We start from the raw sequence: 25,283 nt of genomic DNA, 5'->3' as shown, positions 1-25,283 counted from the left end.
TCACTGAGAGAAGTGTCTAGGATATTTTTTTTATTTAATTCAGGCATTATGTATCATGTAACGTCACATTATGTGATGTTGTGTCACAGCCTGACAGCTTACAACGAGGGATATGCTGAATATATTGGGTAGTTAATACCTCCCTGAATTAACAAGACAACCAACTTTCCAAAGAAAGAAAGTCTGAGAAATATCTGCTATACCTCCTGGGATATCTGGAGGGAGTACATATCTGATTCACTCAATCAACCACTGAGTGTCACTGTTGCTTCTTATAAAGGCGCATGAAAGAGTATTTGTCTGCAGAGATGGCACACACATCTATGTGTAAACTAGAGATGGGTTTGTACGAAATCCTTAATGGACACTCATTCATAGAGATTCTACTTCAATGCTGTTTAAATGATCTCAGCCATCTAGGACAGGGGTCCCCAAACTACGGCCCGTGGGCGGCATGTGGCCCCCTGAGGCCATTTATCCGGCCCCCACCGCACTTCTAGAAGGGCACCTCTTTCATTGGTGGTCAGTGAGAGGAGCATAGTTCCCATTGAAATACTGGTCAGTTTATTGATTTAAATTTAATTGTTCTTTATTTTAAATATTGTATTTGTTCCCATTTCATTTTTTTACTTTAAAATAAGATATGTGCAGTGTGCATAGGGATTTATTCATAGTTTTTTTTTATAGTCTGGCCCTCCAACGGTCTGAGGGACAGTGAACTGGCCCCCTGTGTAAAAAGTTTGGGGACCTCTGGTCTAGGAAATAAGTATTGAAATGCAGGGTAATATAATGGAAATGGTGTATATGGACTTGGGATCAAGCAAACCAATTGAGAACCTGTTATATGACCTGTATTTATTTCTCTATTTCTTCAACAAACATGAATTGCATAACTATTCTACATATGTTCTGTTAAAAAAAGATGAAATATATTCCAGATCCATTTCCTTTCCCAAACAAGAGAAGCAGGATCCTGTCTCAGGGCCTTTACACTGGCTTATACTACTGCTTTGCCCCAAGATATCTTTGTGACTAATTTCCTTACCATATTTGAGCTTCTCAGTGAAGACTTCCCTGGACATCCTATTTGAAATCCCATACCCTTTTCTTCCTAATGTACCTGGTTCTGTTTTTCTGGAATGGAAGAAGAAATTTAGGCAGAGTTGTCAGAGAAGTCTCTTTGAAAAGGCAACATACAAGGATAAGTAATGAGAGATAGAGGCTCTGAAAGGAATGGAAAGAAGAAATGGCTCACTTTCCTCCTCTGAAAACCAAGGATAAATACCACCTAACTCACAAGGAGAAGAGCAAATGAGATAATATATGCAAAGTGCCTAGAATGTACTTTCTAACTATTCAAAATTTTTAATGCCTTCTTATTTTCTTCTGAACCAAATTCAAACTCTTAGGTCAATACTAGATATTTTATTACCCAGTCTACTAGACCCAGTTTCTCTTTCAAAACTCTTCCTTTCACCACCAACTTTCTCAACTTCCACCAACACATACACACACACACACACACACACACACACACTTTCTTTCATCAAGTTATATTTATTTAACTCCTTATAAAACCCAAAAACTAATGTCTTCTTTCATGCTCCACTGTTTGACGCTTCCTGGAATAGGAAGTCTTCTCTGAACAAATCTCATTTAACATGCCACCATCCTATATGACCCAAACACTCTCTTCCTTCCTCCATTATGGCACCTGTTGTGTCATATTAAAATTGGCACTTTTCTTGCCCTTCTCCCAAAGATCATTAAGGGTAGAGCTGTATCTTATTCATCTTTATAGCTCTCAATACAGAGCCTGAGACAGAGTAGACCCGCAATACATACATCTGAATTAGCAACTGAATTTATCCAATAGGTCAGTGCTAGCTCAGAGCTTAGCACATAGTTGGCTCAATATAAATATTGAAGCCAAAATAATATTAAATGTGACCTGCAATTAAAAAATAAAATTGAAAAACCACATTACATAAAGATAGTTTTTTTTCTCTGTCTTTTAAAAATTATTTCCTCAGGACAAGTTTCCAGAACTTGTCTATACCACATGTCTATTGCAAGGGCCTCTCCCATTCTTTTATCCTTTTATGTCAAGCCAGCAAAATTTATCTACTTTAATGCTTCCTTGACATTTGTTTTGTTTTTAGTTTTGTTCCAACATCCCAATATGCCACAGTCTTTATAACTGTCCCCAATAATTTAGAGTAATTGCTTTAATAACTTTATGACATATTCTCAAGACATGCTCTCAGTGGTTCAGCCAGTACTTTGAGAATAGTTAGTTTCAAGGCACGGTGATAATTTTGTTCCCAAAACCTTATTAACGTAAGCCAACTCTGTTCAAGGGCAATAAGAATAAGACATAATGAAACCCTTGATTTGTTGGACTAAATCCATAACACTACTATGATATTGACATATAAAGACATAAATTGCTAAGAATCAAGTTCAAAATTTAGATTTCCAGGTTTGCATATTTCCATTGACAGCATAATAGAAGTGTAGAAGCCATAAGTAGTATTTTTGCCTTTTATAAAACTTGGTAAATCTAACAAACTTCTATGTCTTCTTCTAGTTACTGTAAATGCAGCCTCTCATATTCTAAGGGTAATCAGTAAGTATAAAAAGTTATTCTTATTTTCATTGGCTACAGCAAAAATCTGGAACAGACATATCCATTCTTAGTATTGATTCTGATGAAGGCTTTGGTTTTTAAAATACATTTAATATAAACCCCATGCAAATTTTGCTAAATGCCTTACCTCTGCATGTTAAATCAACCTGCTAAGAAACGATACTCAACATCTGAGTTTCTTTGTTATTGGTTCATCAGAATTGTGCTTCATCTATTTTTTTAATGTTTGATAAAACTTTCTTTTTCAAAGCCTTCTAATTACAGCTTTTAAAAAGACTAAATATGAAATTATATTTTTCCAAGAGTAAATGAAAGGATTTAGTTTAGTTTCTGATTCTAAATCCAAAACATTGGGTAAATTTTACAAAATGGCACAGCATATTTCATTGGCCTTGCAGAGAGATGATCCAGGGGAAGAAATAGCTCAGACATCACCACCAGCAACATCTCTTGACCACAGAAGGCAGCATTCAGATTGTTCTGGTCCATTCCCAGCACATTCTTTGGTCCTTTTTGGTATCTCTTGCCTTGCCTACATGTAATATACTTTCAAAAAATATTTGTTGAATGAAAGAATAAAGGCAACTAGGAGAGACATGAGGACGTGTCTCTCAAATGTGCCTGGAATTTGTGAATATTTGTGTTCCTTATAAATTGTCATCCGGTGACATCCAATGCAAGGGAACAAGTGCCCTTTAGTGAGATTGCATCAAAGCTTTCTCTCAGTTGGCTTTACTCCCATAACTACCTAAAGGCTAGTTTAAAGCATCCATAAACAATCTGGCCATGGTGGCAGAGCTTGATGTTATGTACAAGTTCAGCCATAAGGATTTATTCTCAACAAAGCTGTTCTGGAAACAAATAATTACCCTGTCTTCCAACAGCAGAAATCAATGCTAAGCCTCCAATATGGCGCCAGTTCCTACTAATTGATAACATTGGGCTCATCCCCTAAAGAGGGGATAGAAATTACTCCTCGTTGTAAGACAACTGGAAGGATTTGCCTTTCTTGCCTGATTCACATTTACAAGCCCACCATCCATTATCTTAATTTATGATATTCATCATCAAAATATCCTCTCATTAAAATAAGAGAATTCACTATAAAGGAAAAGAAAATGAAGCCATGCATTGATGTCAATGAGATTCACTGGTCTGTCCTTATACTCAATCATTTGAAAGCAGCTGGACTTGAAGAATGGTAGAATTGCCCTATTGAAGATTTAATTGTGGCACAAACTGAAGAATGACAACTTACAAACTTGATGTTGGCCTTTTTGATGCTCAAATGACATGGAATATGCTCTAAATCTGTGACATGATGCCATTTCCCTCATAACCAAAAGGCATCAATTTAGAAACCAAGAGTAGAAGTAGGTTTGTGATTTCTTTCACTATAATTCCTAAAGACTCACTGAAAAATGTTTGCTGCTCATCGCTGCAACATTGGACTCTGCTGGTTTAGGAGTATTTGTTTTGAAGGGAAGAACACCTCTACCAAGGGAAGCATATGAAAGTAAACTGGATGTTACAAATGCCATCTTCATTTCTTTTCGTCATTGAAAAAACAAGCAAAAAGTATGTTAACATATTGTAACTTAACAGTGGGGAATGTGACAAACAATAGGACCAGAACTTATTATGTCTATACACAAAAGAATATATGCCCAATGGAATTGAGTCAAGGATTGAGTCATCCCTCATTCAGTAAAAAACTCAACTAGCTGAAGTACTGAGGGAAAATGGATTAGTTAAGGCGTAATGGAGGAAAGAAGTTCTAAATATCAATTATTACCTTGTGACTAGTTATAGCAATAGACTTCATTAGCTATTTTTTCTTTTATGTATATTTATGTATATTAAGCTATTTAAATTTTACCTTTCCATCTTACTGTTTTTTTATAGCACAAGTGTAAATTTATAATTTATTTCTTGGTAGAATCATCAAAGTAGGGTTGTGATTGAAGAAAAAGGGAAGTGATCAATACTGAAGGATAAATTCACAATTAATGAGTCAAGGGACTCCCTTTGGGTGAGAAGTTAAATGCTTTCTCACTTGTACAAAAATAGTTTTATTAAGTATGGAATCATGTACTTTTTATTATCTGGTAATTTTATGTACACTGAATAAACAGATTCTCATGATTATCCCCATAATTATTGTTAAAATTATTTTTTTTGATCTTGGTAATTCACATTCTGCATCCATTCAATATCTTTCCATTATATTTTCCTCTCCTTTAGAAGCTAGAAAGCTAAAAACCACATTTTCAAGACTCCCTTAAAGCTAGCCTTCTGAATGTGAAATTAAATTCCATTAGTGACATGCACTTGCATGAGCTTTGGAATGTGGATGACAAAAATAAATAAATAAAATAAAAAATAATTTTGGTTGTTGTTTCTATTAAGCAAGATTGTAATGATGTTAATTGTATATACAGAAGCATTCTAATGTCTGGCACCTCAAGATTATTAAGACACATTTATGTGGCAACAATATCCTGATCAGTGGGCTCCAGCTATGACAGTGGAAGCCCTAATTCAAGTTCCCATAACTTCTTTATTCTCAACCTCTATGACTGTAACAGAGGTAGTGCCTCTTCTGGAATGTCATTTCAGCAGTCTTGCTCCAGAAGTTATTCTTCGGAGTACAACATGAAGTCTACTTTTCTAGTACTTGTAATAAATGTATGGTAGCAAATCTGCTTATTATTATTATTATTATTATTATTTGGTTAAGCTAGCTGAAACAGGTTTAGGATGTTACAGCTAAGTTCAGAACCCAACCTACAATTAGCAAAAAGAAAAACCTCTGTCTTGTACACAAATAATGTTTATTTTGAAAGATAACACATACATGGTCTTTCAGGTTATCTTCTTTAAAACCTGATACCCAATCCTACTCTAATAATTTCTAGCAGTGGTACCACTAATATTCTAGTCACTTAATCTCACATCTTTGTATCACCACCCTTGACTTCTTTCTTCACTTTTTTCCATCCAGATCAATTAAATCTTCCTTTGAAACATCTATTACCATTACTACTCTGATCCAAATCTTCTTTCCTTCACATATTATTTCTATTATCATCTTCTAACTGGTTGCCTTGTCTCCAGTATTATCTCAACAATAAACAAAGGCAAAAACAAATAAAAATTCCTGGTTAAAATTAGAAAATTTAGCATTTATATTTTCTTCCAATCCTTTCCAAACCCATAGAAAAGAGAAATTTTTAAGGCAGAAACCCCAAGAATGAAGATACTGGGTTAAGAGGCAATAGCAACAAAGAGGAAATAGAAAAGTGGTAAATGGGAGGAAAGACATTTTAAAAAGCTGAATTCTTGGCCAGAAGTAGGGGAGCCAAAAAGCAACCTACTTAACACTGCAAACTCTCAAAAACAGTCAGTATTTCACAGCACAAGTGTCTTTTGGGATTGAGATGAAGGGGGAGCCAGAAACAGGATAATTGATTAAAATTTGGCTAAGTAAAAATAAGGTGTCTAGGTCTCCTCAATCACTCTGTGTGGTTGGGCCACTGCCTTCCCTAATCCTGGAAGAAAACTAAAGGTTTAATTATTTATTTTTAAATTTTGGACAAATAGCTAACTATAATTGACTGTGAATTCCAGATGTATCAGACTGAACCTGGGAAGATTAAGACAGTGTATATGCTGAAGGTTGAGCCTCCACCTTTGTCAGATCTGAGGATGTGGTCAGCCGGACTTACACAGGGATCATGAGATTGAAAGAGTCTTCTTTTCTGAAACCCAAGAGGAAAGACCTAAAGAAACTGAGCTTAGTTGTTACCTAACAAGGCAGACCATCCGATGACCCTCAAGTGAAGATCCAGAGGCTAAGCCTTGCCCACAAATTCAGACTTTGCACTGAAATGTTTTTCTCCTTATATCTGGGTCAACTAAGAAGGCACTTTAGAACAGCCTCTAATGAGAAAGCCGGAGATTGGGACAAACAGAAAAAAAACACATTTAACAGAAACTTGAAGGAGATGATAACTTCACAACTATCGTTAATATTATCAGATAGATAAGAAAAGATGTTACAGCTACAAAACAAGAAAAGGATGTTAACTAAAAAGAAATTTAAGAAAAAATAAAAGCTTTTGGAAATTAAAGGCAAGAGAACAGAAATGGAGGGGAAAACACTGGAAGGATCAAAGATAAAGCCACAGGAATCTCTCAGAAAGGAGAAGAAAAGGACAAAACATGCAGAAGAGGCGTGAAAAATAAGAAAATTAGAGGAGCATTCCAACTAACAAAAAGACCCAAGAAGAGAGAAAATAGAAGGAGGAAGCCATCAAATTCATAATAGCAGCATTTTTTTTTCCAGACCTAAAGAGCACGTGATTCCAGCATAAGTGCTCTCAGCCCAGCATATGAGAATAGATCCACACCAAGGCACATCTCTGTGAAAATGCAAAGCAGCAGAGCAAAGAGAAAAGATTAGAGAGAAAAAAAAGTTCAAATAACTACATTGGAAGGTAAGAAAAACAGGAGGAAATGAGTGTCTGAAAAATCAGGATACAGCATTGTAACATATTATTTAGAATAGGTAAACAAAAAAAATCTGAAGTTTAAAGTATGAACATGTTTGTTTCTTTCCCAAGAGTTAAAATAGTGGAAAGAGGGCTAGAGGATTACTATTTTTCATAAAGAGAGTTGTAGAATATTTGCCACTTTAAATTTTTTCCACATATAATTTTGATAAAGTTAAAAACTAAATTAGGAAAAAGAGAAAAATCTTCTTGCACATATACTGCATATTGTTCTTTTGTTAAAATACTAATTTTAACATTTTGTCTTCTATTTTCCACCTTTCAGTAACTCACATGTAGAATCATTTTGTTAACATTTAAAGTCACTGAAGATGTGATTTTATAGCTCCTTTTCTTGTTTCTGAATCATCTGTTCTAGTAAAATTGGTCCCATTAACCCTTAAATGTAAGAAAGTATGTTTCTTTCGTTATTCTCCATTACAACATGAATAGCCTTCTCATTTTTCTCTTTGCTACTGACATTCAAAACATATTACTAGCTCTCTTCTTTGAATTCCTCTGAACTTATAATTTAATATGATTTATTATAAATATATCACTCTAAGTCTTGCATGTATTAGTTCTGTTCATGATGGCCAAGTGAATATAGATGCTGTGTCCAAACAGGATTCGTAACTACACAAATTATTAATGCCAAATCATTGTTATGGATCAAGATAAATGAATGGCCCTGGCCAGATAGCTCAGTTGGTTAGAGCATTGGCCTGAGCATAGAGGTTGCCGCTTCGATCCCCGGTCAGGGAACATACAGGAACAGATCGATGTTCCTGTCTCTCTCTCTCTACCTCTCTCACTAAAAATCAATAAACAAACATTTAACCAAATGTTTTTAAAAAAAGAATAAATGAATGAATATATACATACGTGAAAGAAGCTAATAAATACTAAGTAAATGTTCAACTTCAACTTAAATTTAAAGAACAAGATATAGCTTTTCTGCTTTAAAGAAAGAATATGACACACCCAAATTGCTACATTACAGAGTCTTGTCTTTGAATGAAGGAATTCTTAAGGATTTGTAAACACAATCTATGGTCTGTATAGGCTTATGAAATGAGGAGTCGGCATCTAATTAGAACTTCTGTAATTATCTTAGGCCACAATATGAGCCACATAAATCTTAAAAATCTTATGGCCATGGGTGATTTATATATTTTTGAAATATTTTTTAAATAAAATTTACAATTGAGAAATAACTTTAAATGCCATAACAAGTCATTTTTCAGCTGAGAAAGAAAAATAGAAGCATCTACTATTAAAAGTGAAACAAGAGGCTTACAATACCCATTAGAGTGCACACAAAAGAGTCTTCTGGAGGGGACACTTACCAGTGTGAACAGTTCACTTAGGTTTAGTGACAGCTGGTATTTTTTACTTTATTATTCTCTTCCTTAGCCAAACCACAAACATCCAAGCTCAGTACCATTTGTAGTGTTAGCCAATGAGCATACTCTTCCACCCACAACACATGTACAAAGAAGCTAAAATGTCATCCTTTCCTATGCTCTGAAATTATGTAAAACTCTCATCTGTATTTTCTGAATATCTAATTTGCTTTATTTTAATATGAAGATAAAAATTAGACCCTTGTACTTTTTAAAATTGGCAAGAACTAAGATCACTGGATATGAAGGATGCACAAAAATAATAAAAGCAGGTCCGTAAGAATCACATATCCAAGCCCTGTACCTTTGGACCTGGAAAGCTGTGTCTAGTGCAGATGTGATGCCCCTCAGAGATTTGGTCCTTTGTCAACCACTGTGTCACTCTGGAGACTTGTGTGAAAGTCATGTAAACCCAAGACTCAAATTCTTTACTAAAAATATAAATTTGATTATTTGAGAAATATTAAAACTACCATCTATGCCAGGGGTTGGGAACCATTTTGGCTGAGAGAGCCATGAATGCCACATATTTTAAAATGTGATTCCATGAGAGCCATACAATATGTTTAACACTAAATACAAGTAAATGTGTGCATTTTATGTAAAGCCAACACTTTTAAAACACAATAAGTCTCTGAATTCTTTTTAATAATGTTGTTATGCTGTGGCTAACCAATGATGAATAAAATACTTCTTACCATTAATGCAACTTCTGGTGCTGCATGGTTTTGCTGATGGCTTTGTAATCTGGTTGATATGAGGTGAGGTTAAGCTTCATGCGGGCGTTGAGACTTCCATCCATTAAACGTGATCGTAGGTTGGTCTTAACGTTCTTTAGATGTGAGAAAGACTGCTCACATGCATACGTAGAGCCAAACATTGTCAGTACAGCAATACTCACACGCTGCAGTGTGTGGTATGTGACGGGAAGTGCATTCCAAGTTTTGACAATCAGCTGGTCCACGGGTTGAAGTTTTTTCATTTCTCCCCACTTGTGTTTGCTCACCAACCCTGCTTGCTGTAATGCAAGTATTTCCAAATCTTCATTCAGTGACTTGAACTTACTCACCCACATGTCTGAGGCCTTCAGGTCAGCAGCTTATAGCTCAAAATCTCTGACAGAGACACCGGGGATGTAACTCAGGTTGGCGCTGTCCACTGCACACTCGTGTAGATGGGTGATAAACTTAAAAAGACGAGTGCACTCATGAAATTCTCCAAAGCGTGCTTTGAATGACTGCAGGAGATTAGATGTGAAGCCCGCTAGCTGCTGGAGATCAAGATGTTGAGCAGGGTCACTTGCTGTGCATGCATCTTTAAACTCTCCCAGTTTTCCAAAGTGTAGTAAACGACCTGTTTCAATGTCAGCGATGAAGAGTTCCAGCTCGTTTTCAAATGCAAACACTGCTTGTTGAAGAGATAAGACTGTATTTTCAACGCCTTGCATTTTCACATTGAGCTGGTTCAGATGTTCATTCATGTCCATGAGATAGTAGAACTTCAGGAGCCACTCAATGTTAGCTAACTCAGGATGCTTGACATTTTTCATTTCAAGAGAAGTCTGGATTTTGCTCAGACAAGGCACAAAACGGTTGAGCACCTTCCCTCTTGACAACCAATGCACATTGCTGTGCAGAAGCAGACCAGGATAATTATTTCCAACTTCATCCAATAGTGTTTTAAACTGGCGATCAATTAAAGCTCAGCCAACAATAAAGCTGACCACCCGAATGACCAGCGACATCACCTCACCAAGCTGCTCACCACACATCTGAGCACAAAGCACCTCCTGATGTAGGATGCAGTGAAAACTTAAGATGGGTCTCTTTTCATGTTCACAAAGAAGTGCTACGAATTCTCTGTTTTTCCCCACCATGCACGGAGCAGCACCATCAGTACACACCTAAATAAGTTTATCCATCGGTAGATTTTTTTTCTTTAGCGAACTTAGTGAAAGATTTGAATAAACCCTCCCCTCTTGTCTCTTTTATAGGCAAAACAGCAAGATTTTCCTTATGTAGTGTGTCACTGACAGCATATCTTGCAATTACGCTGAACTGGGATAAATGGCTTATGTCTGTTGACTCATCCAAAGCGAGAGAAAATAATGGTGCTACATTTATGTCCTTCATTTGTGTTGCCTCAATTTGATTTGCAATCATGATGGTATGATCGTGAACAGTTCTTGCCGACAGAAGCATGTCTTTTATTAGTTTGATTATCTTGTCTTTATCCAAAAAGTCGTCAAAAACTTCATTGGCAACATCAAGCATGAATGTTTTGGCATACTCCTCAACTGTGAATGGCTTTCCATTTCTCACAATTGCTAAAGCACCAGCAAAGCTAGCTGAATTCCAGTCACCTTGTTGGGTCCAAACATGGAGTTGCTGCTGACTAGCTTGCACTCTGCACAGTAGCTCTTGACATGCTTTCTTCCTGCTGTCCATCACTGGATATTTCCATGCAAATATGGGCATGTGTCGAAGTGCTGCTTTATATCTGACTGTTTCAACGATATAATTTTATCATTGCATATTAGACACACTGCAGAACCTGCTCTCTCCACAAAGGTGAATTCTTCTGTTCATTCCTGCTGAAAAGTACGATACTCCTTATCTTTTTTTCTTTTAGCCATCTTCTTCGTCAAAAGGGCTTCTGCAATTAGCTAGTTGACTACTTGATTAAAAGGAGGTAAGTTTACTTCCTGACCTCACAATGACCTGTGTATGTTTCACATTATTCAATAAAAATTTGGTGTTGTCCCGGAGGACAGCTGTGATTGGCTCCAGCCACCTGCACCCATGAACATGAGCAGTAAAAAATGAATGGATTGTAATACATGAGAATGTTTTATATTTTTAATGTTATTTTTTTTATTAAAGATTTGTCTGTGAGCCAGATGCAGCCATCCAAAGAGCCACATCTGACTCGTGAGCCATAGGTTCCTGACCCCTGATCTATGCTGTCTACTTTTATTTACTAGGAACTTTTGTAAGTGATGATTATTTTGTCTAATTTTACAGCAAGCCTGTGAGGTTATTCTGCTTTGCAAGTGAGGAAAATGAGGCTCAGAAAAATTCAGCCATTTTCTCAGATTTACAGTTATTAGTAGAAGAGTCAGGAATTCTGCTCAGTTCACTTTACCCCCACTCTATGTTAGAAGTATAGGTAGAAAAATGGGTTTTACATACTTTTAATACAATACTGTATTTTATTCTCAAAACCACAAAACAACTTTTAAGCAAAATTTTCATATCCATTTTACTAATAACTCAAAGAGATTGTGATATGCCTGAAGGCAATTATTAACTAAGATAATACCTTACATTATTTAACTTTTAGTTTTAAGAATCACTGCTTCCAGCCTGACCAGTGGTGGCACAGTGGATAGAGCATTGATCTAGGACATTAAGGTGCTGGGTCCCAAACCTAAGGTGCTGGGTCCGAAACCCCGAGGTCACAGGTTTGAGCACTGGCTCACCTCTGGAGTGTGATATCATCCGAAGGTCACTGCTTGAAGCCCAAGATCTCTGGCTTGAGCCCAATGTCACTGGCTTGAACAAGGGTTCACTGGCTGGCTGGATCCCACCACCTCCCACCTCAAGGAACATATAAAAAGCAATCAATGAACAACTAAAGTAAAGCAATTACGAGTTGATGCTTCTCATCTCTTCCCCACCCCCCACAAACACCTCCTCTCTCTCTCTCTAAAATATAAAATAGGAAAAAAAATTATTACTTCCAAAATGCTCACCACCAGAGCTTGGAGATTACTTAAATCAACATTCTCATTACAAATAGGTAAGAAACTAAGGACTCTGGAGTAGAAAGCACTTCCTTAAGGTCACACAACCCTAGCACTGGCCTGAAACCCAGCCAGCTCCCTAACAGGGCAATGTTCTCCCCCTGCAGAGGGCAATGCCCAATGCCTCCACCTGCACCACACAAAGATGTTCCTGCTCTCTCTGATAGTGCTAACATTCAGGGTGTTTTGACTAATAGAGAACGACTGCTCTTTCTAAGCTCAGAGGAGAAAATAGCGTGACCATTTCTCTTTTAAATTTTCCACTGTGCATAACACAACAGAGAGAACATGACAAAGATTAGCAGTGGCAGTCCTACTGCAATGACACAGATCTGTCAAGGACAAGATCAGAAAAAGCCCAAAGATATCAATAGTCGGCATCTTCTGCTTCTGAATGGTGCTTCTAACCTGTCGCTGATGACTGAGAACCACCACTTCTCCCAATCATTGGCCTTTCCCATCTATCCTCAATGCTATGGCCATAGTTTATCTTTCATTCTAAATTTCCAAAGCAAAAGATATGTGCAATATTTAACATTCTAGCTGAGCCAGTTAGAAAAATACAGAGTAGAGGTTAAAGAAGGAGAAAAGAAAGTGGAACTTTTGTTCATGGTGACAACACCACATACTGCTTTCAGCCCATGTCACTCTATATTCACAGTCCATTTAGGGATCATGGACTTAGTTACAGATACAACATGCCCTGGGGTGAAAATCAGCAGTCCCAACAGGCAAACAGCTCAAAAAGTTCATGTAAGGTGGGTAAAAAAACAACTTAAGTGCCAGAAGTGGCACATCAGGATATCTATTCAGTCTCCATGTTTCATATAGTCTTAGACCTGGAAGGAATTTTAGGTAATGACTCCAACCTCCATGTTATTCACACAGGAAAACTGAGGCTGACAAGGGTTAAATGCTTGGTGCAAAAGTCACACAGAAAGTGTCAGAGCCAGAAATAGTACCCAGATGTCAACATCCCACTAGCACAAGTGTGTCATATTAAAGAAAACTTGAGTATAGTTAAGGTTCATTGTTTTCCTTTCTGAAATATGTATTTTCTTTATGGAATATGTATTTTCTTTATGAAATATGTGGAATATACACATATATGTATCAACATATATTTTTACCCTTGTCTTTTTCTGCTATTCTATAGTTTTACCAAGGTCTTCATGTTTATCTCCGGATCCTGTGTGCTTCCTTAATCTCAGAATACGGGGTTCTTTTAGTACCTCATGTTCTCTGTTTTCTCAATCTGAACATTTCATACATTTTTAAAACTGTTCTCAATGTCTCTTAATCTCCTCATGTCCAATCATTTAATTGCTGGTTGCATTCCACGTAATTTTCTTCTGTTTCTTTTCCAGTGTATTAGCTTTCTCTTCAGATATATCTTAAAACCACCCATTGAGATTTTCATTTCAATGGCTCTATATTAAATTGCAGAAAGTTTTATTTGGTTCTCTTTCAAATCAGCCTGATTTTGAAATGGTATCCTGTTGTTGTTTTTGTTTTGTTTTAAGTCAAGATCTTTGTCCTTTTAAAATTATTTTCAACATAAACTTTATAGTTTTTCCCGATTGTTCTCTTGTCACAAATCCATAGAAATCTAACTGTCCTGCAGGAGCCTGACCAGGTGGTGGCATGGTGGATAGAGCGTCGAACTAGGATGTGGAAGATCCAGGTTCCAGACCCTGAGGTCGCCAGCTTGAGCGCGGGCTCATCTGGTTTGAGCAAAGCTCACCAGCTTGAGCCCAAGGTTGCTGGCTCGAGCAAGGGGTTACTCGGTCTGCTGTAGCCCCACGGTCAAGGCATATATGAGAAATTAATCAATGAATAACTAAATAGCTGCAACAAAGAATTTATGTTTCTCATCTCTCTCCCTTCCTGTCTGTCCGTCCCTATTTGTCCCCCTCTCTCTCTGTCTCTGCCAAAAATAAATAAATAAATAAATAAATCTAACTGTCCTTCATGACTTGTTTTCTGGCTCTCCCTCATGATGGTTTTGTTCCCTCATGTGCTATATAACTTCAATTGTGGTCTCAGTATTAATGGAGGTTACTCTTCTCATGTGAGTCCTTTGCACTGTGAGTTGTGAAATTGTCCTGTTATGTCATTTATAGCTTTCAGTTTCCCCTTCATTTCTGGCACATTAAGACCTTTTAAAACAACACTTCAATGCTATATTACTTTATCTAGAATTTCTGACTGTTTTGAGGGAAATAGAATACTGAACCAAAATGGTGGGATCTTGATAACATTATATGAAGTGAAATAAGTAAATCAGAAAAAAACAGGAACTGCATTATTCCATACATAGGTGGGACATAAAAGTGAGACTAAGAGATATTGATAAGAGTGTGGTGGTTACGGGGGGAGGTGGGAGAGGGAGAGGGAAAGGGGGAGGGGGGCACAAAGAAAACTAGATAGAAGGTGACAGAGGACAATCTGGCTTTGGGTGATGGGTATGCAACATAATTGAATGACAAGATAACCTGGATATGTTATCTTTGAATATATGTATCCTGATTTATTGATGTCGCCCCATTAAAAAAATTTTTAAAAATTAAAAAAAAATAAAAAAATTTAAAAAAGAATACTGAAGCCACTTGATCTCTCATGTTGCTGCAAGTCAGTAATGTCAGATAGATCTAGTCTTCCATTATAATGTTACCACCTTCCTTGACTACCCATTTTCTACTAATTGAAATTTCAACACCTTATCCTGGCCTTAAGACTTTCTAAGATATGGCCCAGTTAGTGGTCTTGTTTCATACAGGGTATGTATGATTGCTTCTAAATCCTTACCATGTGCTTCAGCACAATCATAAACAATATCAGCCTCACTATATTCCCAAACATCAAATTATGTATAAAATAAACCTCATGATATTTAACCAGATATTTTGATAACACCTAAATGTAATAACAATAATGATAATAATAATAGAAGAAAATGTTTTGGTGTATTTGATATATACCTGGCATTACATGCTTTACATACATTATCACATTCATTTCTCACCAAAATCTCATATTACCAATCCATTTAAGATTGTCTCATTACAGTATTACTCACCAATATCCTTGAGGTGACAATGTTTTCTAAATCACAAAATATAGTAATCAAAATTTCTGCCACAGGTCTCAATGTCAAGCTTCTTAGAAAAGCATTGAATTGTGGCCCTTACACATGCCAAGTATTATTGTTGTTCTTCTAGAGTTTTTCTTGTTTTGAACAGTGAAAAATGAAGAAATATATGAACCCATTATAAACAGAGTGAATATGATACATTCTGAAATAAGGCTCTCAGTGTCCCCACAATCACTTCCTTCTCTTTACCACATTCACCCAGATCATGAGAGTGAGAAATGGCACATCCTCTGAAGCCAAACAGAGCAATTAGCTCCTCAGCATGCTTTGGGATGAAAGACACTGTCCACTCTAAATATTTTGATTGCTGAAATATAACTTTTTTTTCTTCCATGCTTTTATTTTGTACAGTGGATTATTCCACTGATTTGATCAATAATGAGAAAAATGTCACAAATATTATAAAATTCATATAAATGTAGCTAATCAGAGCCTGAAAGCAATATGTTGGCTCTTAAATGTTAAAATTTAGATTTCATCTTAGAGATTACCTAACATAACACCTGCAGTTACAAGCATTTTTTTAAGCCTTCAACACTACTGCTCTTTTTGCTCATTTTCAGCTAATTAAGTTTTTTCTTATTTCACTGATAGAGAAACTGAGAAGAGAATTTGATGCTCCCACCATCAAATGTATTTATCTAACTAAATCTATGCATATACTCTGCTTAGCCTCCTGTGCTAGTGGGTTTGCATTCTGTCCACTCTATCTATTGTCAAACCTGCCACTATGTGCTAGGTCCCATTATTCTGTTTCTTACTCTCCCAAACCCATCCCCCAGCCAAGCTAGTTCTCACCTTAAGGCTTTGTTCTTCTTTATCTATTACTTCAGAATTTATTTTTCACTTCCTCCTTCCATTCAAGTCATTACTCATATGTCTCTTCCTCAGAATGAGCTTCCTTGACCTGACCCTTCATGTAAAGAGGTCTCTGACCATGAGCCTTGGCTTCCTACTTTGTAATTTTTTATAGTATGTATCATCTCTTAAAATCATTTTGTTTACCTATTTAGTTATTTGTCTGTTTATTTAGTTAAATGGCAACCATTTAAGCCAATTGAGGAGAGGGACTTTGCTTTTTTGTTCCAAAACCTAGTACAGTGCTAGCACATAGCAGGCACTCAGTGAATATTCACTGCCAGAACAAGTGAATAAACATAAGACATATACATATAATGCTTCATAATTATCATTTAAGGACATATTCTATGGCACATATGTAGATAAATCAATCCAAATAATATAAGCATAAACACACATTAAGAGAGTTTGTAAGATTTTTTTTTAATGAAAACGTTTATGTATATATCTTTTCACATAAGAAATGAGATCACAAAACTCATTAAATTATTTTAAAAATCTTTTCCACTATACTTAACATCAACTTTAATAAACTTTAATAAAGTTGACACTAAGAAATTAAAATATGTAATATTTTTATTTATTTTATGACTACTAATGGATTCTATAGCTTATATGCAAATTTTTCGCTAAAAAGACATACAATTGTTTAATCAAAAATGAAAGAATTTGATTCCTCTTTATTGTATCCCTAACTAGTTTTGTAAAGTGTTGAACTAGATGCTCTCTGAGGTCCCTTGAAGCTATAACATTCTATGAGACTAGGAATTATTCATTTTTATGGCACACTCAAATTGACTAATGTCACAAAGTTATCACTAACCGAAAGGAGAAATAATAAAATAGTGACCTAATCATTCTTTATCTCTTTGAGATGCTCAAAATGTTCTAGAAAATCTTACATTAATTTTAGAAGGAAAAAAATATAATGAAGGGCTTACTCCAACAGCCAATCAACATTAACATTACAATCAGTTTATCAAAGGGATACTTAATAGTGTAATTCGGCTCTTATTTTACAAATTTAAGTAAAGCTACATGAGGTAACCACTTTGAAGCTTTATATTGTCTTCTTTTTTATTCTCTCCCTAACAATGTAGTTGCTAAATAAATATATAACAAATTAGCAAATAAATCTTAGGGCATTTAATTTAAAGTTCTTCCCCAGGGTTTTGAACCGGTGACTTCAGCATTCCAGGTCGACGCTTGATCCACTGTGCCACCACAGGTCAGGTTTCATTTTGAAATATACAAAACACATGAAATTTATTATTGATTTATATGAACATACAATTTTATTTAACCAAAAAAACCAAAATATTAACAATAACATGCATTGCCCCTTAGATCATTATCTGCATTACTGGTATTTTCATATCTTTAACAACAATGCTTTTATTGTTGACTTAATGTCAGGCAAATACTTGGAAATAAATATACAGATGACCCTTGAACAATACAGGTTTGAACTGTCCTTATCTGTTTATATGTAGTTGTTGCTTTTTTCAATAAATGTACATTTTCTCCTCTGGATTCCTGGAATTTGCATCCGCAGATTCAACCAACTACTCATCAAAAATAGTATTTTTTATCCACACCTGGGAATTTGTACATGAGGAGATCTGACTGTATGCATTATTCTATGCCATTTTATATAAAGGACTTGAGCGTTCCTCACCCTTAGTATCCATGGGAATCCTGGAATCAATCCCCTGCAGATAGTGATGTGGGACTGTGGTTAATTTTCTGGAGTCAAGAGTTATATGGAAACAACCAAAAAGTCCTTCAATAGAAGACTGGATAAAGAAGATGTGGCACATATACACTATGGAATACTACTCAGCCTTAAGAAATGATGACATCAGATCATTTACAGCAAAATGGTGGGATCTTGATAACATTATAAGGAGTGAATTAAGTAAATCAGAAAAAAACAAGATCTACATGATTCCATACATTGGTGGAACATAAAAATGAGACTAAGAGACATGGACAAGAGTGTGGTGGTTACCAGGGGTGGGGGGAGGGAGGACATGGGAGGGAGGGAGGGAGAGAGTTAGGGGGAGGGGGAGGGGCACAGAGAACTAGATAGAGGGTGGCGGAGGACAATCTGACTTTGGGCGAGGGGTACGCAACATAATTTAATGACAAAATAACCTAGACATGTTTTCTTTGAATATATGTACCCTGATTTATTAATGTCATCCCATTACCATTAATAAAAATTTATTAAAAAAAAAAAGAGAGTTATATGCAAATTTTTGACTGAAGGGAGCTCAGTGCCTCTAACTTTCACATTATTCAAGGGTCAACTCTACTTTCACTTCTCATCCTGGTACATTACTTCCAAAGAGTCTTTTCTGGAACAAATAAAAATTTTAACTTTAATTGAATTTTCCATTTCCTGCTCAGAACAATCAACCTACAAAAACACACTGATCATAGCAGTTTGTTGTGAGCAGTTTAAGAGTACAACAGAAAGTTTTCACAATGACACAAATGATAACCTGTGATCTCATTCTTCCTCTCCTGAGCACTCCACAGTGTTAAGCTGGAAATCGGCTAAATGTGTCTTACATGCCTGAAACTTCCTTCATTATGTATTACAAATGCATCACACAGAAGTTTACTCAAACACTGTAACAATATTTTTGGCCTAGATTACCTCTCTTCAAAGTACTGTATGTATTATTTAAACCTTGCTGTTCTCCACCACAACTTCCCCAAATAATACTAAGTTAACACTAAAATTCTGTACTCTGTTTCAAAGTAACATAGTTTATAAATTTATGATTGACTTTTTTCCTTATATTTTATTAAATGGTATTCTATTTTGCCATTTACTGCTTTGGTGACATCCAAAGAAGTTGTTAAGAAGCATGAATGTCACAGTTGGGGCAAATCTTTACCTTGATATTTAGGTGGAGAAACATCACTTTTATCAGTTCTTATTTCTTCACCTCTTGGGTGCTTGCAATGTTCCAGCCATTATGTCTATTATGTCTAAGTTCTGCCTGCACTGGCCATGGGATCTGTAACTGTAAAATCTGTACATCTCCCACTCCTTTCAAAACTACTTTTCCCAAATTAATGTATGTCTCATATATTTAGATCTTTGTCAAAACATAAATTACCCCCTCCTGGTCTAATGATGAAAACTAAAAAAAAAACTTACCCAAGGATCTGAGTTAGGTTCTCCTGCCCTATAATACATACAAGCACACTTGTCTATCAGGAAAACCAGGACTCCGTGACCTTAACATCAACTTGAAGCTCAATCAGATCAAGTCCAACCAGGGAGTACCAGAATCACATATTGGCATACCGCTGAAGCAACAGCTCAAATACCATTTTATGGAGTTCCTCTCCATACCCCTATCAGAAGAAGGAAGGGTTAGTTATAAAACAAAGTGGTTCACCAAAAATGAAAGTTTCAAACATGACAGATGGAAGTTGGTGGTTAAATATCCTACCTTTCTGACCCCTTGGACATGTTAACTCTGAGATGTATTCTACACTATATTCCAGAGTTCCCAGTAGCCCAAGTTAGTTGTCCACATTTGATAACTGGTTCGATGACAGTCTCTTTCCCTTTGTTAGTCTCCTTTATTTTTCTGACTCATTTCCCTACTTCCCAGCAATGTCTCTGGAATCACTTCCCAGCTAACCTACTTGCAGTTATCTATTTGTTTTAGGTTTGGCTGCAGAAGGAACTGAGTTTGAGATGCTACTCATGTTCTTACTTTTATAATTTAAAATTTGACTGATTGGTTGATTGCAATTGCAAAAAGAAGATGAACAGATTTATAGGAGCCAGTGATATGTCATGTAATGAAAATGTTTTAAAATGTTGCTTTGTGATGGGATTAACTCAGTTTTTGCTAATCAAGGAGAATATGTCCTTAACTGTTTGGACCCCTGCAAGACTGGTGAAAATTTATACATTTACACTCAAATATTTGTTATTTTGGCAGAAAAGCCTTAATGGCATAAGCCAATCACATCAGTATAATCTCTTTACTACCATGGTTCCTCTGCTCCTGGTGATGACACCTCTATAGCAGGGGTCGGGAATCTTTTTGGCTGAGAGAGCCATGAACGCCACATATTTTAAAATGTAATTCCATGAGAGCCATACAACGACCCGTGTACATTACGCGTTATCCAATAAAAATTTGGTGTTGTCCCAGAGGACAGCTGTGATTGGCTCCAGCCACCCGCACTCATGAACATGAGTGGTAGGAAATGAATGGATTTTAATACATGAGAATATTTTATATTTTTAACGTTATTATTATTTTTATTAAAGATTTGTTTGTGAGCCAAATGCAGCCATCAAAAGAGCCACATCTGGCTCGCGAGCTATAGGTTCCCGACCCCTGTTCTATAGTATTGACAGCACGTCATATCCCCAAACCAGAGAAGCACCACATTTTCATTTACTGTGTAAATGCTTTATGCATTGGGTTTCTACTTTTGCTCTTGCATGCATGAAAGAAAACTCTTTAAAGAACACCTATTTCTGATATCTAATAAAACTGACACTCTAAGGAGATACGTTGTTTTCTATTGTGGCATCTAGTATTCCCAAAACATTATTGGGCATCACTGGGCAGTGTGCACATCCCAGCTTGCAAAGCACTGACCTAGAACAACCCCTGTGGCTCCCCTCAGAATGGTGCTGCTCCATGTCCCCATTACCGTCAAAAAGCCAAAGATTTTTAAACATTTTGCATGGGTAGCTGGGAATTAGATTAACAATATTTTTCCATGTGTCAGGCCTATATCTTTGTTTTATTAGGTTGGTAAAATAGAAAATATCACCCTTCAGCCAAACAGAAGCGGTTTCAGTTAAAATTAGTAAGCACATACATATTAACCTTCACCATTCTTTATAAATTGTTCTACTTTTGCTTAGATCTTCTCCTTCTGTAAAGACCAAGAAAAGATCAGAATGTTTAAAATAACAGGATGTAGGCAAGGCACTAACAGAACAGGGAACTTAAGTGTACAGGCAGGTCCTGTCCCTGACCGTTAGGAATGCCATGACCAAGGTTGTTCAAGATACTGACTCACTGACCACACAATAACAGTATACGTGTTTAGACTTGCAGAATTTTGAAAAATTCCATTCCATATTTGGGTTGTTATGCTACATAAGTATGAATTAGCCAATAGCTAACCTCCACATTTGCTTCTATGAACTGCTTGCTTGCTGAGCTTATAAAAAGACTTAGCTGTAAGCGCTAGGCGCGATTCCCATTGCAGCTCCTTGTGAGTACGGTGTCTCTGGACATCAGGGAATTCACCCCTGCGCAGGTTAAACTGGCCAATAAAGAAACATCTATACTCCTGAAAGTCTCCAACATTTGTTCTCGTACCCGGTGCATGCTACACTTCCTGTGTTGAGTTCTATAACATGCAGTTGTTTAGATGATCAACAGGAGACTCCATCACAAATAAACCCTCTCCAAGAATCTGAGTCCAGGTGTGAGAACATATGTTGGGTATAGGTCTTTTTCACACTCGAGGTTATGACAGATAAAAATAAATGCAGTAGGTAGAATCTTCAAGATATTGTTAAATTGACAAAAATCCACTGAAAGTGAATACTGGAAAATATTTCAGTAGATTTATTTGCAATTCAGTATTTTTTATTAAATCTTAAATCCTGCTAATTTCTAATGAAGAAGCTGATTGGATTTGTAAAAAGCTTTGATGATGATAATAATAATAATAATAACTGCTTTAATTGCAATTTTATTATGAGAAAATAGGTAAAATAACTCAAACAAGGGTAATAAAACTTTATTCAAAATAGAATCTTAGGGAACCACTGTAACGTAAAAAATAAAATTATCTGTAATTAGGACATTGTTTATTTCTATACAAAATACTTTAGGGTACTAAATAATTGCTCCCTCTCATTATAAAAGTCCATTTAATTCATGTTCACTTTGTTAATTTACTATTACAAAATAAATAAATAAATAAATAATAAAGTCTGGAGCATTCCTTTAGGTTTTTTTTTAATATTTTATTTGTTTGTCTGTTTGTTCAATAAAATATTTATCTTCCTTTTTTCTCCCTTCAGTGGATTCTAAAACAATGAAACTTACTAGACTGAAAATTAAAGGGAATTAAAATCCCCTCTTATTGATTGAATTTTGCCCTCCTCAAATTCATAGGTTGAAATCTTAACCCCCAGGACCTCAGAATGTGGCCTACTTGAATATAGGGTATTTACACAGGCAGTCAAGTTAAAATGAGGTCATTATAATGGGCCCTAATCTAATATGACGGGTGTTCTTATAAAAGGGGAAAAGCTAGAGACCAAACACACAGGGAGTGATGTTTCTATAAGCCAAGGTAGTTAAAGATTGCCGGTGAACCATCAAAAGAGGAGGGAGACACAAAGCAGATTCTCCCTCACAGCCCTTGGGAGGAGCCAACCTTGGTATACCTGGACCTCAGACGCCCCATCTCCACAAGTGTGAGACAATACATACCTGTTGTTTAAGCCAGCCAGGCCACGGGACTTTGTTATGGCAGCCATAGAACTACTGCAGCCCCCAAGTGAGCTCTCCTTCCCATCTCTTCCAAGTGAACATGAAGTGAGAGCAAATGCTAGACTGAATATCTAGAGACTTGTGTTATTAAGCCAGTTTTATCAGTGACAAACTACAGGAACAGGATTATATCATTCCATTGTGCTATGTCTCAGTTTCTTTGAAAGATGAAGGTACCATCTAGCCCTAAAAATTCCTAAAGTGCAAAAATCAGCACTGATTTTTTTTTCTAGACAGAGTATTTGTGTATTCAATTATGCATCATCAGCTCTACAGAAATACGGACATATAAATAGTTCATTGATGACTATACATGTTGTGAAAGAGCTTCTTCACAGTAGGACTAGATTGAATACAATTTCCTTTAATGGTTGGTGGGTTTCCTGTCTCCTTTAAAGCTCAAGTCTACTTAGTTAAATTTAACTTATACAAACCTTTCTTAAATATCTGTTACAGTAAGTAATATATAAATATAATAGTAAAATTTTTCCCAATACTTTTATAGGCAGTACCGTGATACAGATTCAGCTATAAGATATCTATTCCCAAAGAATTTCCTATTATACTTTTTGGTTTCCCAGATGAGTAGTGATTTCTGCTTTAAAAAAAGAGAAAAAAAAATGTGATAGGGGAAATGGCTTCCCTGAAAAAGTTTTCCCATACCCAATCATCTTTACCATATGTGCCAATTTAACTCTTGTATTAGTCTAAGAATAATTATAAACTGAGCCCAGAGCATGAAACCAGTATTGACTCAGATATCCTGAGCCATCTTCAAGATGGCCTGAAGTGGGCCACAACTTTTAGCTGCTATAGAAGTTAAATGATTAAGAGAAGGACATCTAATTGAATGTAATGGATCTGTCACTGAAATGACCACAAGGAAGAGATTTTTCATCTCCAACCTCAGCTTCATTTGCTAAGTACTCATTCATATATACCAGTGGTAGTCAACCTGGTCCCTACCGTCCACTAGTGGGCGTTCCAGCTTTCATGGTGGGCAGTAGCGGAGCAACCAAAGTATAAATAAAAAGATAGATTTAACTATAGTAAGTTGTTTTTATAAAGATTTATTCTGCCCAACTTAGCAAAAATCCAACATAAAGTAGTTGGTAAGTAATTATTATTATATGCTTTAACTTGCTGTAACTCTGCTTTATAAATCTTATAAAGTTACTTCCCTACTTTATAAATTACCATTACTGTGGAACCAACCGGTGGGTGGTTAGAAAATTTTACTACTACCAGAGATACAAAAGTGGGCAGTAGGTATAAAAAGGTTGACTACCCCTGATATATACGAAGTGGAAAGAGTCGTTATTTTCTTCACAGGCTCAGAAACCAGCCTCCATTATGGGGAAGAAGAGACCTTGATGAGTGTGCAGGAGTTTTCTTTTGGGGAACTTAGTTCTCTCCTTCAAGAAATAAAAACAGAACTCTTACAATATATAATTCTCTAATTAAAGGGAGACTAGAACCTTTTGCTCTTAGTACTACATATTAATTAAAACTCTTTAAGAGGAAAAAAATTAAATTTTGGTGAGTAAAATCATGAAATGGATTTTAAATGGAGAAGCAATCAAATCAAGTGTTGCCTGCTTTCAGGCTGTCAGTGACTTGTCTGGCTAAGGGCTGCATACATTTGGTGCAGGTGACCGCTTCAGATACAGCTCTTGTTTCAGTGTTTGGTCAAATAGCCTTTTATGTTGCAATCAAGTCATAGATACAAGATTGACAAGTAACAAAGAAAAAGAGCTTTCAGTCAACAAGGACTAAAATCCATTATTGTGCTGTGTACACTGTGCCAGGGACCTGTAAACACATCTTCATTGATCCTGTAGAAAGATAGAAATACCTTGTATGGCTCAATCAAGGCCCTTTTCACAAAGGTAAAGTGCAAACAATATTGAAGAAGCAGAAGGCGACTAACATTATAGTCAAACAGTAAATAATGGCTGAGCTTAGGAAACCTATCCATAACATTTCAAATTCCTGTCAGCTCAAATGAAATGTATAACCTCTCTATTGCAACCTCAGAAAGATCAGAACATGGGGGACTGCATTCCTCTTATTATCATCCCCTTTTTACAAACTGACCAAATCAATGAGGAAAAAAATCTCATTTATAGTTTTGCATTTTCACAGGTGTCTCACTGGCTAAGCCTCTGAAAAAGATCTCATTTGTGAAGGTCAATAATTTACTCCTAACTCCCTCCCCCAAAATTGGAATCTGCTGCCATTTGTATGAACAAATTTTGTTGATTATAAAATAGAAACAAAATTAA

Source organism: Saccopteryx bilineata, chromosome 4, assembly GCF_036850765.1.
Source record: "Saccopteryx bilineata isolate mSacBil1 chromosome 4, mSacBil1_pri_phased_curated, whole genome shotgun sequence".
Lineage (NCBI taxonomy): Eukaryota > Metazoa > Chordata > Mammalia > Chiroptera > Emballonuridae > Saccopteryx > Saccopteryx bilineata.
Note: the sequence above shows the minus strand (reverse complement) of the source record.